This window comes from Saccostrea echinata, unplaced genomic scaffold (genome assembly GCF_033153115.1).
Source record: "Saccostrea echinata isolate AGI-Se365-2 ecotype Australia unplaced genomic scaffold, CSIRO_AGI_Sech_v1 ptg000007l, whole genome shotgun sequence".
NCBI classification, from domain to species: Eukaryota; Metazoa; Mollusca; class Bivalvia; order Ostreida; family Ostreidae; genus Saccostrea; species Saccostrea echinata.
This window is the reverse complement of record NW_026889756.1, coordinates 6,232,335-6,247,017: the sequence shown is the minus strand read 5'-3', so window position 1 is coordinate 6,247,017 and position 14,683 is coordinate 6,232,335. Positions and strand designations below refer to the sequence as shown.

At 34.1% G+C, this 14,683-nt stretch overlaps 1 long non-coding RNA gene and 2 pseudogenes across 1 annotated transcript in view; 2 read left to right on the top strand and 1 right to left on the bottom strand.

Annotated features, from left to right (window-relative positions):
- LOC133180872 (uncharacterized) overlaps nt 1-14,683 on the top strand; it is a 111,135-nt gene that overhangs the window by 56,249 nt on the left and 40,203 nt on the right. The window lies entirely within an intron of this gene.
- On the top strand, nt 8,102-10,462 carry LOC133180576 (uncharacterized; annotated as a pseudogene).
- Nucleotides 11,253-13,939, bottom strand: LOC133180575 (uncharacterized; annotated as a pseudogene).

Below are 14,683 nucleotides of genomic sequence, written 5' to 3'. Positions count from 1 at the left end.
TCTTGATGTAAGTTTTAACTTTTGACTTTCCATAGAAGGTAGGGTATTACCGAGGCTTGACCTAGACTTTTAGCTGGTACAAGCTACAGGTAGGTGGAGAAAACCTTGCGAGATCAGTGTAATATTATCAATATCAAATATATTCTGCATATATCAATGGAAGGCAGGATTGTGGCGTATATTTAACAGGGATATTATCTGGTTCAATGTACAGGTAGGTGGAAGAAAGCTCTGAGATCAGGGACATATCTTGATGTAAGTTTGAACTTTTGACTTTCCATAGAAGGTAGAGTATTAAAGAGTTTTGACCTGGACTATTAGCTGGTACAAGTTACAGGTAGGTTGAAGAAACCTTGCGAGATCAGAGTTATATTTTCAATACCAAATATATCCTGTATCAATCATGGTAACGCAGGATTGTGGCGTATGTAAAACAGGGATATTATCTGGTACAATGTACAGGTAGGTGGGCGAAAGCTCTGAGATCAGGGACATATCTTGATGTAAGTTTTAACTTTTGACTTTCCATAGAAGGTAGGGTATTACCGAGTTTTGACCTAGACTTTTAGCTGGTACAAGCTACAGGTAGGTGGAGAAAACCTTGCGAGATCAGTGTAATATTATCAATATCAAATATATTCTGCATATATCAATGGAAGGCAGGATTGTGGCGTATATTTAACAGGGATATTATCTGGTTCAATGTACAGGTAGGTGGAAGAAAGCTCTGAGATCAGGGACATATCTTGATGTAAGTTTGAACTTTTGACTTTCCATAGAAGGTAGAGTATTAAAGAGTTTTGACCTGGACTATTAGCTGGTACAAGTTACAGGTAGGTTGAAGAAACCTTGCGAGATCAGAGTTATATTTTCAATACCAAATATATCCTGTATCAATCATGGTAGCGCAGGATTGTGGCGTATGTAAAACAGGGATATTATCTGGTACAATGTACAGGTAGGTGGGCGAAAGCTCTGAGATCAGGGACATATCTTGATGTAAGTTTTAACTTTTGACTTTCCATAGAAGGTAAGGTATTACCGAGTTTTGACCTAGACTTTTAGCTGGTACAAGCTACAGGTAGGTGGAGAAAACCTTGCGAGATCAGTGTAATATTATCAATATCAAATATATTCTGCATATATCAATGGAAGGCAGGATTGTGGCGTATATTTAACAGGGATATTATCTGGTTCAATGTACAGGTAGGTGGAAGAAAGCTCTGAGATCAGGGACATATCTTGATGTAAGTTTGAACTTTTGACTTTTCATAGAAGGTAGAGTATTAAAGAGTTTTGACCTGGACTATTAGCTGGTACAAGTTACAGGTAGGTTGAAGAAACCTTGCGAGATCAGAGTTATATTTTCAATACCAAATATATCCTGTATCAATCATGGTAACGCAGGATTGTGGCGTATGTAAAACAGGGATATTATCTGGTACAATGTACAGGTAGGTTGGAGAAAGCTCTGAGATCAAGGACATATCTTGATGTAAGTTTTAACTTTTGACTTTCCATAGAAGGTAAGGTATTACCGAGGCTTGACCTAGACTTTTAGCTGGTACAAGCTACAGGTAGGTTGAGGAGACCCTTCGAGATGAGGGTAATATTTTCAATACCAAATTTATTCTGTTTGTATCAAAGGCAGGCAGGATTGTGGCGTATATTTAACAGGGCTATTATCTGTTACAAAGTACAGGTAGGTGGAAGAAAGCATTGAGATCAGGGACATATCTTGATGTAAGTTTGAACTTTTGACTTTCCATAAAAGGTAGAGTATTACTGAGTTTTGACCAGGACTATTAGCTGGTACAAGCTACAGGTAGGATGAGGAAATCCTTCGAGATCAAGGTAATATTATCAACACCAAATATATTCTGCATGTATCAATGGCAGGTAGGATTGTGGCGCATATTTAACAGGGATATTATTTGATACAAAGTACAAGTAGGTGGGAGAAAGCTCTGAGATCCGGGACATACCTTCATGTAAAAATTATCTTGTGACTTTCTATAGAAGGTAGGGTATTACCGAGTTTTGACTTGAACTATTAGTTGGTACGAGCTACAGGTAGGTTGGGGAAACCTTTCGAAATCAGGATAATATTGTCAATACCAAATATATTCTGCATGTATCAATGGCAGGTAGGATTGTGGCGTATATTTAAAAGGGATGTTATCTGGTACAAAGTACAGGTAGGTGGGCGAAAGCTCTGAGATCAGGGACTTATCTTGATGTAAGTTTGAATTTTTTGACTTTCCATAGAAGGTAGAGTATTACCGAGTTTTGACCTGGACTATTAGCTGGTACAAGCTACAGGTAGGTTGAAGAAACCTTCCAAAATCAGGGTAATATTATCAATACCAAATATATTCTGCATGTATCAACGGCAGGTAGGATTGTGGCGCATATTTAACAGGGATATTATCTTGTACAAGGTACAGGTATGTGGGAGAAAGCACTGAGATCAGGGATATATCTTGATGTAAGTTTGAACTTTTGACTTTCTATAGAAGGTAGAGTATTACCGAGTTTTGACCTGGACAGCTAGCTGGTACAAGCTACAGGTAGGTTGAGGAAAACATTCGAGACCAAGGTAATATTATCAATGCCAAATATATTTTGCATGTATCAATGGTAGATACGATTGTAGCGTATATTTAACAGGGATATTATCTGATTCAATGTACAGGTAGGTGGGAGAAAGCTCTGAGATCAGGGACATATCTTCATGATGTAAAATTTACCTACTGACTTTTCATGGAAGGTAGGGAATTACCGAGTTTTGACCTGAACTATTAACTGGTACAAGCTACAGGTAGGTTGGGGAATCACTTCAAAATCAAGGTAATATTATCAATACCAAATATATTCTGTATGTATCAATGGCAGGTAGGATTGTGGCGTATATTAAATAGGGCTATCATCTGGTACAAAGTACAGGTAGGTGGGAGAAAGCTCTGAAATCAGGGACATATCTTCAGGTTAAATTTATTTTTGACTCTCCAGAGAAGGTAGGGTATTGTCTTGGACTATTAGTTTGATGAAACTAGAGGTAGGCGACAAAGAATGTCTGGGATCAAGGTTATTTTCTTAAATAAAATAAATATTGTTTCCATCCAGAGTACGTAGAGAAATGGTTTATATTGTACACGTTTTTCAAGCTGGTACAAGCTACAATTATCTGCGATCAGGGCTATATTTTCATATCAATCTTGTAAAAAGCAAAAGTATTTTGATTAGAAGCTTATACTGATCTGGGATTTCAGGTCGTAATTTTTCCAGGATATGCTAAAATGAATTCAGCATGCACATTCTACGTAGATGCATGGGGGAAACATTTTGAGAGAGCGTAATATCTTTATGTTTGATTAACCATTTGACTGTCATTCGTCTTTAAGAATATTAGCCTTTTTTGCAGGAATATTAGCTGAAGCATGTACAAACTAACGTAGAAGGCACGTAGGAACGGGGGGGGGGGGGGAGATGCCCCCTCACTTTTTTCCTAACATAACTTCTTTCTATTGAAAATGTTCTTTGAAAGGCGAGTTACCCCCCCCCCCACTTTTTTGTTACAGTAAAGGTCAAATACGGATGATGTAGTATTGTATTAGTAAAATTTGGTACTGTAAGATGTTGTAATTACACACCCTACCCCGCCCCCCACGAAGTAGGATTTTCGAATTTGAGCAATTTTCCTTCTTTTTTATCTGGTTGTCAACTTTTTAGCTCACCTGAGGCGAAGGCTCAAGTGAGCTTTTCTGATCAAAATTTGTCCGTTGTCTGTCGTCGTCGTCGGCGTCGTTGTTGTCGTAAACTTTTCACATTTTCATCTTCTTCTCCAGAACTACTGGGCCAATTTCAATCAAACTTGGCACAAAGTATCCTTGGGTGAAGGGGTTTCAAGTTTGTTCAAATGAAGAGCCACGCCCTCCTCCAAGAGGAGATAATTACGAAATAGCAAAAACTTAATGGCATTATTGAAAAATCTTCTTCTCAAGAACCAGTGGGCCAGGAAAGATGAAACTCATGTGGAATTATTGTCAGGTAGTGTAGATTCAAGTTTGTTCAAATCATGACCCCCGGGGATAGAGTGGGGCCACAATGGACAATCAAAGTTTTACATAGGAATATATAGGAAAAATCTTCAAAAATCTTCTTCTCAACAACAGCAGAACTATGATTGGTCATATTTATTTGGAAGCATCCCCAGGTGGTGTAGATTCAAGTTTGTTCAAATCATGACCCCCAGGGGTAGGGTGGGGCCAAAATGGACGATCAATGTTTAACATAGGTGTACATAGGAAAAATCTTCAAAAATCTTCTTCTCAAGAACAGCAAAGCTATGATTGGTCATATTTATGTGGAAGCATCCTCAGGTGGTGTAGATTCAAGTTTGTTCAAATCATGACCCCAGGGGTAAGGTGGGGCCACAATGAACGATCAAAGTTTTACATAGGAATATATAGGAAAAATCTTTAAAAATCTCAAGAACAGCAAAGCCACGGTTTGTCATATTTATACGGAAGCATCCTCAGATAGTGTAGATTCAAGTTTGTTCAACTCATGACCCCCACTCCCTTTTTAGGGGTAGGTTGGGACCACTTATGCATTTAAGCTTTTCAATACTAAACTGATTTTTCCTTTTTTCCTAGTCACAGTGCTCAGGTGAGCGATGTGGCCCTTGGGCCTCTTCTTCAGGTGAGTATTTTTTTTCTCTCTGCCCCCCCCCCTTTCAAAAACGATGCTTCATCACTGCGAAGAGAAGAGAAATCATCTGAAATCTAGCATATATTTGCATTGTTAATTAATCTGGGACTGTCCAAAATATATAGGTGAAAAGTGTGTATTATGCTAGTTTTTGGTTTAAAGGTACGGATAGTTTGGAAAAAATCATCTGGGATCAAGACAATATCCCTATGTTTGTGCAATGTAGGTTAAGCGTATTTTATGAGGTACTCTCAGATGATACATAATTCAGGGATATTGGGATAATGACATCTAATTACATCAGTTTAAATTGTCGCCCGTGTGGCGCAGTGGTTAGAGCGACTAAGTCTTGATGTCGTGGAGGAAGGAGTTGATCCTTTCGTCACGAGTTCCATTCACTTCACGGGACTTGGTTCTTCGGACGATACGGTATAAACCGAGGTCCAGAGTCGCGATAGAAGAAAAAAATCCCTCACTGCTAAATATGTCCTGAGTGCCGAGTTCAGGTCTAAATTTGCAGCCCTCCACCGGTAAATGGTAGTGTCTCAATATGAGTGAACAAATCTCGAAGGGGCGTTAAACAAACAAACAAATGTCTAACATTAATCTGATACCTGTCAAAAATAGGTAGAGAAATTAGGTGCATTGTTTAGAAATATATATATTTGTACTTTCGATGGAAAAATAACTCGAAATCACCTAGTGTGAAATGTAGCATTTCTACTGAACGCTAGGGGGAGGCAAAGAACGATAACTCTAAATCAGCGGAAGTTGTGATCTGTTGATATTTATTTGCTCGCGAGTAGACAAGCAATACACCGGGTCGCGAATTCTTGTTGTAACACTTCCCTGGTGTATGACATTGTCCAAACAAGGTAAATATAATTTCTGTAGGTTCATAGAAAGCTATTTTGACTAAGATTTAATCAATTACAACTTGAAATGTTAACAAAAAACAATTTAAACGCACGTGTTATGAATTCGTCAAGCAAAAAAAAATATATATATATTTGCAAAGGTATTTCTGCCTGCTTCAAGTTGTATCATCGATTAAAAGTTCCCAAATTTAATTAGATATTTTTATGCAAAATCGCAATTTGAACAGAGGAAGCAATTTTTGTCACTTATTTTTTAAGTATATTGAAGCGGTGTTCTGGTGTTTGATTACCTCCCTGTTGTTTATAGTTTTGTTCTATGTACATAACATATTTTCACGTTAGGTATGTTCTATGCATTTTCATTACTTTAATTAATGGCAACATCTGATTATGAATAATATCATATATAGTAAATAAGTTTATTTTAAATGCATGACGTTTTTTTGATGTTCTATGTTATGCTATACTAGTACAACGAAACTGATTATAGATAGGAGTTATCTTTCCTGACTGAAAATTCATCTTTGCTGTCAGGTTAGATTATTTCCCTTGAGTCACAGATCGCTGTGTGAGGTAGGCTGTAGATATAACGTGATTTTATGAAATCCAGAAGGTATTGAAGCAAATTTCATTCAGAATCTACAATTATATGGAGATAGAATAATGAAAAATGACATTTGACCTTATAATCTTTTATTTTAATTTTTAGGAAGAAGTGCTATGAAATGTATATGAGCTAGAAAAGTTGGGAGTAGCAAATGACAAGGAATATAAGTTGATAGATTAACAAATGTCTTGCTGTATTGCGTTCGTATATGCCTCGGTAAACCGTGAGTTTTGTGCGAAAATAAAATATTGGCGCTTAGTAAGACATTCAGGTAAAATAAAATTAAAAAAAAAAAATCTTTTGAAATCAAACGAAGATAGAAAATGTGTTTTCTTTACTAATATAGGCAGATTTCTCAGTAGTAGTTTAGGTATGAGTATTTTATTGAAATATAAAAAAAAATAATAATACAGTAATTTCTATCTTACAACTTGAGTCGATTTTAAAAAAAATAATCCATCTTTCAATTATGGAATCGTCGCCTGCATGAGGCAGTGGTCGCGGAGTAAGGAGTCGATCCTTACGTCGCGGGTTCGAATTCCACTGCGGGACGTGGCCATGGAGAACGGTCCTTCGGAGGAGACCATATAAATCGAGGTCTCGTACCCCAGTAGGTGCTGGCGCGAAAAAGATCCCTCACTGCTCAATGAACCTTTAAGTGCCGAGCATAGGTTATCAGGGTTGGATTGGCTGTAAAAATGGGGGCGGGATCTTAAGGCAGCCTCTAGACATATGTTTTTTTAAATGTTCATTTGTAACGATACGTGCCTGTTTCCAGGGGATAATAACACCCCCCCCCCCTTCGCGGATTTTCTATTCCCAGTACAAATAAACATTGCATCACTCGAAATACCAATGAATATTGGGAAAAAATATATATAATAATATAGTTCAACGAATTTTATTTTGAATTTAAATGAATCCACGCTTGTCATCAATTTATCCGTATTTGATGATTAATTTAAATGGATACATTGTTTATATGGACTAGTATTTCTACTTTTACGTGTACGACTTAATATATAATTACCAATTGTAAATTGCCAGTGAAATAAATGTAAATTACCTGTGAATGTTAATATTAATTAAGAATATGTCATTTATTTCCGTATACATGTATTTTAACACATGTCGAATATTCCACGTACGAGTGAATAGATCTACTACGTAATGAACAATAACTCGTACTATGAGCGATAACTCGTGTTCGCCTACATGTACATTGTACCATCTAGAATAAAACAAAAAATCGGCGTAATCGAAAAAAATTGATTAGTATATAAATTCTTTCAATATTGTTCCACTAAGATAGTTTTGTCTGATTACAGAATTATTCAACACAGCAACGTTTTCAAATACCATTATTGGTATTCTATACAAACGGAAGCGCTGTGAAGTACTTCATAAACGGAAGCGCTGTGAAGTGCTACACAAAAGGAAGTGCTGTGAATTAGACGATAAGTTTACGAGAAAATAAGAAAATAGGTGTCACTGCTGTATATATACAAAAGGGCATTTGCTGGATATCACATGCATTCGGTTACTCAATATTGATGTGACAGGTTGACTCAGAACTACCCCCCCCCCCCCCTTTTTCAAATTCTTTTCTTCACACATTTTAAAGGAGTCTTACAAAATATATTTAAAAACAAAAAAATTGTTTAAATTAAATTTGTAATAAAGTAAAAATTATTCTTTCTTGTTGATAATCCTAGCTGGGAATTTCAAGATAAAATCTAAATTATTTGTCGAATTCGACTGGTAACTTTTCCTGAATTAAAATAAGGCCACGCCCTCATGTGCAGAACTAAAATATTAATTAATACAAATGGACCAGTCGAATGGAAATTTGATAGAATTATTGAATTTAACGAAAAGACAACATCCGGTTTCTTGTTCAACGATGGAAAACAGTCTGAAAAGAAAAGCAATCAACTTTATTTTCGTTTGTTTGAATGAAAGCAGTGTTTCTGATGATGAAGATGATGATTTAACAGACGTTTTGGTGGCAATGTAAGAACGTTAAAAACAAATTGTAAAAGAGAGAGAGATAAAAATTATATATATATATATATATATATATATATATATATATATATATATATATATATATATATATATATATATATATATATATATATATATATATATATATATATATATATATATGTATGTATGTATGTATGTATGTATGTATGTATGTATGTATGTATAAACAGCTGCCTCAAATACATCGCCTTGCTCCCGGAGTGTAAAACATATTTATTTTAAAAAATATATACCTACTAAAACTATACAAGGTTTAGTTTCAACAGTTTATAGACATTTTTTTTAAATAAATACTTCTTTACACTTCGAGAACAAGCAAAGTGCATTAAGGCAACACCCATCAGCCACGCAAAACTCAATTTATAGGACCCGACACAGTGCTGCGACTTATCTTATTTCTATTTAGCTGTAAACAGAGTCATAACGTTACATAAAACCAAGAAAACAAAGGAAATACCTATGGTTCTAATTACAAAGTATGACCCAAGAATCAAAGGTCTGAAATCCAAATTATTAAAATACTGGTCATTAGTTTTAAAAGATGAAAAATGCAAAGAAATCTTTCAAACAAAACCAATGATTGCATATGTTAAACATAAAAGTATTGGTGATTTGCTTACAAAAGCTATTTTGCCACAATAGAAATTACGGTCGGGTCCTATAAATTGAGTTTTGCGTGGCTGATGGGTGTTGCCTTAATGCACGTGCATAAGGGCTTCTTAGACAGTTAGATAAATGTATTCTTGGCATGAACGTGCGGGTTTTCTAAGGAATTCATTTTGTCAGCCTATGCGCAGATCTCGTACATTATTTAACAGGTATATATATAAACATCTAGTTCTTGAGAGTTTTTCTTAGTTCAGCTAGAACCTTTCTGTCATCATACCCCCCCCCCCCCAAAAAAAGGACTAATTAGTACCTCTTTACATTTTAGAAATTGGTCGGTTGTGGCAACCCTGTATTTTTTAATGGTCAACTTTTGTGGAATCCCTTCATGTATATTATATAAATCTGCTTGTCAGTAAAAGAGCTGTAGTTGTCATATTGATGTAATTTTATAATACAGTTATCGCAAGATAGAAAAAAACAACCTTTTTTTATTTTATTGATAGGAGTGACAAAATAGGTAAGAAAAGGTACTGATGAAAAATTATTGTATTTTTCATAGGTCAGAACTGAATTCTCAGAGAAGAGAACCTCAGAACAGGCACAGGCAAAATGTGGTTGCCAATTTCCGCATTAGTGAATTCAAAACTTTTTTTTTCGCATTGGAAGAGTCAGCATGCAGTGCTTACAAGAAAAAATATGCGAGACTTGCTTGGAGGAAAATATATCTGGAATTTTATGTACAGAAGCATCAGGAGGAACTGTCCAGAAACCTCTTCCAGACCGAATCCTGATGTTTCTTTGGTTTATGTCAAGCCAAGATAAATATGCCTCAATTGCAGACAGATTTGGAATGAGCGAGTCAACATCTTCCTATGCAATACGCAACCTAATAGTATTTATTCACGATCATTTGTTACCAAAAGTAGTTGTATGGCCAGCAGTTGCAGAACAACAAGAAATCCAAGACATGTATTGAGACCTAAAACGCTTTCCAGGAATTGTCGGGATGATTGATGGTACCCATATCTCAATAACGAAACCAGCAGAAAGAGGTATCGACTACTACATCAGGGAAGACTACTACTCAGTTGCATTGCAAGCAGTGGTCCGGGAAGACCTTCGTTTCATTGATGTGTTTGCAGGATTTCCCGATAAAGTTCATGACACAAGAATTTTCCGCAATTCTCTCTTGTTTATAAATGGACAGCTCTATGTCATGAGGGTCATTTATTGGGAGATTCAGCATACCCAAACCTAACTTGGCTGTTAACCCCGTTTCGGGACAATGGTCATCTCACTGAGGCACAGATTCACTTCAATTATGTACACAGCAGCATTAGAATTAATGTTGAAAGAGCCTCCGGAATGCTGAAAGGTCGATTTAAACGTCTGAAACACATTGATAAAAAATGTCTCAAACATTGTACGAACAATACTTACTGCATGTGTTTTGCATAACATCTGCATTTTAAATCACGATGAGTTAGAAGAACTTGTTAATAAGGACAATAATGTTCCCCAGCTGCTACCTTTCTTTGAAAATTATGATCAAAATGCATTGAATAAAGGAGCAATCAAAAGATTTAATATTGCAAGGCAATTATGAAGATTTTTTTTTTATTTTTTAAGAATTCTATTAAAAGTCCTAACATGCACAATTGAGTTTTTTTTTCTTGACTTACTAAGCATTTTAAACAGGTAAACAATGGAAAATTTACAAAATGTCACAATTCTATAAGAATTTATTATTGAATCTGGTTTAAGTCAGACAAAACAAAAAGAAATGTTTTATAGTTTTTCCTCAATAACAACAAAATAAATCAGTAACAATAAAAAAGAATATGTAATATCAACAAAAAACATTGGGATTAAACAATATAGGATTTTTGTCCTACAAAATTACAAAAAAGAAAAAAAAAAACACAACAAAAAATAAATCACAGACAATTTTATAGACAATCCAATATCGATTTGTATACAATTCAATCTCGAGGAATGCTATGTGTTTATTGCAAAGAATATGGCACCACAAAATATGGAGCAGACTTGTTATGTATATATATATATATATATATATATATATATATATATATATATATATATATATATATATATATATATATATATATATATATATATAGCTCCCTGAGAAAAAAAAAATATGCATAAATGTTCTCTCCCTGAGATACAAACATTACAAAATATTAAAAAAGAAAAACATTTCAATAGGCAGATCCTTGTGCACTTATACCTGTAGATCATATGCAAATGACCTTTTCCATTTTTTTTATACACAGTAGTTGCAACCGTCTCATTTTCAAAAAAAATCTGTACACAAGCTATGCGAATACATGCATGTACTAAATATTTTACAATTATATCAAGGGATCAAGTAATTACCCAGTTGGCCAAGCTGCACGATAATCTGATCTATTGTACCTCAACAAAACAGAAGGTACTCTTTCTAATGTGTTCAGATTCAAATTTACTTGCCCGACAAATTGCTTTGCAATTTCTAAGAAAATATGCATGTCTTCAGTTAAACTAACATCACATTCTACGTCACAATACTTCAGAGATGGAATTCCCTCTGGTACATATTTCAGTTTTCCTACGGATATTTTACTACATACTGTTGCCATTAATGGGAAAACCATCCTTATGATTATCTTAAATCGTATATGTGGATTTTCTTGTTTTTAATGGAAAAGACTGATCTTTTTACTTTCTGAATCATCAGACCATTAAACACTGTCGAGGGATCTACATTTAGTATATGATGCCACTGAATTTTGTACCTTCAATTTATTTTTCTTTTAAGATCTCAAGAAATTCTCTTAAAAGGTCATTTCTCTCTTTGGCTCTTTCATTTCGTTCAAGTTTTCTTACTTTCTCAATTTCTTCAAAAGCTTGTAAAAAACTGTTACCTTCTTTTTCTGTTTCTTTTCGTTTTTCTCTTCGTCAAACTGCAGAGATGCTGCTCTCTTTGTCACTTTACTTTTTCTTCACTACTAGTACTTGCAATTGCTTTTTCTTTCTCCTTTTTTCTGTTGGAGCAAGTTGATTGCTTGAGCTAGTTAAAGGTGGGTTAATTCCATGTCTTTTAGCTAGAATATTATCAAGTCTTTCAAAATGTTGAAATGTCTTCCTCTTTTCTCCTGTTCTCTTTTAAATCTTTGTGAGATTGTACCAAGCTTCTCCATTTATTTTCGACTTTCAACTGCGAAAATTCAAATCCAGCCTCATTTAATTTTTCTGTGATTTCTCTCCAAACATCTTTCTTTTTCTTTCTGGGATTTTCAAATTCTTGTTCAGCCTCCTCATATAAAGATATGAGGAGGTTAGTCGCTGGTTTGGTCCAAAACACGTATCTGATACATGTACCACTTTCCTCGACATCATCTGGGAAAATATAAGTTATTTAAATATTTTTTGAACAACTAAAGTTTCTGACAAAATTTTTAATAAATGGGTTTAACAAGGCTGAAGCAATTCTGTTTTTTTTGTTTTTTTTGTTTTTTTTTTTGTTTTGTTTTTTTTTTTTTTTTATTGGGGCACTGTGGTTCTGAAAATGGGTCTAATGATATGCATTCATTTTGCTGCATCATCCAAGCATCAAGTTGTTGACTTAAAAAAGTATTTTTATAGAAGTATCTTTCTAAACAGCTATTGATCAATTGACATGTAATTGTTTATTTTCAGTATGGAAAGAAAATGTTCAACTTATGAATAGAGTATCATATCTAGTTAAATTATACACTTTGGGAGATATATATCTTATCAGAGGTTGACTGACAGCCACATTTTCTTTGAGATGTCTTACTTGTTACACTTGTGTTCTCTTCCAGACTTTCACCTACAATAACATCGATATATATTCACTTCACAGATAATATATACCAAAAATATCTCATACTAGAAAGGGGTTACATTTAATGATGGACAGTTTAAAATATGTTGAATGGGTGTAGCAAGTAAAAGAAAATTTTAATTAATACTAACTTACAGATGTATCATCTGGACCATCACTACCCATAGATGGACCTAAAGAGGAATTTATACTCAAACTGCTCCTCAATATTAGTTAATATGCCTATAAATAATTGCTGAAGTATATTATGTACTTCACTAATACTTTAATGAGAATAAATTGTTATACAAGAACTACAAGAACGGATATAACATTCACCTGCTGTTGCAATTTCTACAAGATCAGCACCAGAGCCTTCAATTTCAGATATGTATGCAATTAAGTATTGCACAAGATTTAAAACACACATGCATGTTTTTTTTCCTAAAATGTAACTGCGATTTATTTGAATTTCAGCTGATTGAATTTTATTTTAAAGATTTTATTTGCTTACCAAGAGATTCCTCATAGTTTTTACTTATCTGAGCTCTGTGTCTGTGATAAAATAAAAAGACATCAATTTTCTTCTTCTGACATGTTTAAAAAATAAATTCAAAACTCATTTTAAAAGACAGAAACTTTTGAAAGGCAAAAATATGCGAAAGTACCAAAAATACTTCAGTTAATTGCCAATTATTCTTTTAAACTTCTGTTCGCTAACACCCCCCCCCCTCCCCCCCCCCCCCCACACACACACACACACACAGGATATAAACATTATTCAAATTATATGAAAATTAAAATTACCCCAATATCAATACGTCTTAATGTTGGTGCATCAAATACTTGCGCTATCTTTACGCCGTCAGGAAAAACGATTGTCCTTTGCTCATAGTAACTATACAAAATAAACAAATATTGCGTGTTTACGCAAGTATTCGAATGCATTTAACTTTTTTATCGTTATAAAATCAAAGAAAATCCAGAAATCTGTATGGTTTTTTTTTCCTTACTGTTGAGAAAATTCGAACGGAGTACCCCGTATTGCTCAATATCACATATACTCTGTCCCTGATGTTAATAACCATTTTTGAGTAGTAAAATATTGTTAAATGATTATGTGCTTTACAAAGAAGTTATTGATTTCTTTAAAAAGGTATTAACCTACTTTGGTCTGACAGCATTTCCATCACTCGTATCACGGTGATCGTCTCTACTACAGTTGCCCGCCATCTTTTCTACATCACGTGACTTATTTCAAGCCCGATTTCTAATTTGGATTTTCTTAATTAATGTTTTTTTATGAAGTACCAGTCGAATGGAAATTATTAAGTTTATACAATAATATCTTCATAATATCGACCAGTCGAAACCACCAATTAATTTTTGTAAACTACTACATGTAGTTATACATATATCTCTGCTAATCCGATCAATTAAACAAGTACTAGTCTAAATTATTTGATTATATTCATATCGAAGAAAAGGACAAAATATTAAGGTTAAACTTTGATTTCCATAAAGCAAGAAATAAGTAATAGTATTCTTTCATCAGATAATATGTTAAATATAAACGTTTTCTATGATCTGATCTGCAATTATTTCGCTACATTCTCTCCTTTTTGTTCAAAATGATCTTATTAGCTGATCAAAAGCTTATTAAGATATCTGCCAGGTAATAATATATATATATATATATATATATATATATATATATATATATATATATATATATATATATATATATATATATATATATATATATATATATATAGTTCACGTTCATCCTGGTGAAGTCATTTAGTTTGTTGATACCATTAGGGCGAAATGACTTCAGTCTGTGCATCAAGAACTTTTCCTTGCTTTTTCTCTGAGCATCGGTACAATTTGGATTATGGTCAATAACCACTACTGTCATGTCCTCCCATTTGTGATCTTCAAGGATAAAATGTTCCCCCAACGGGTTCATTGAGTTTT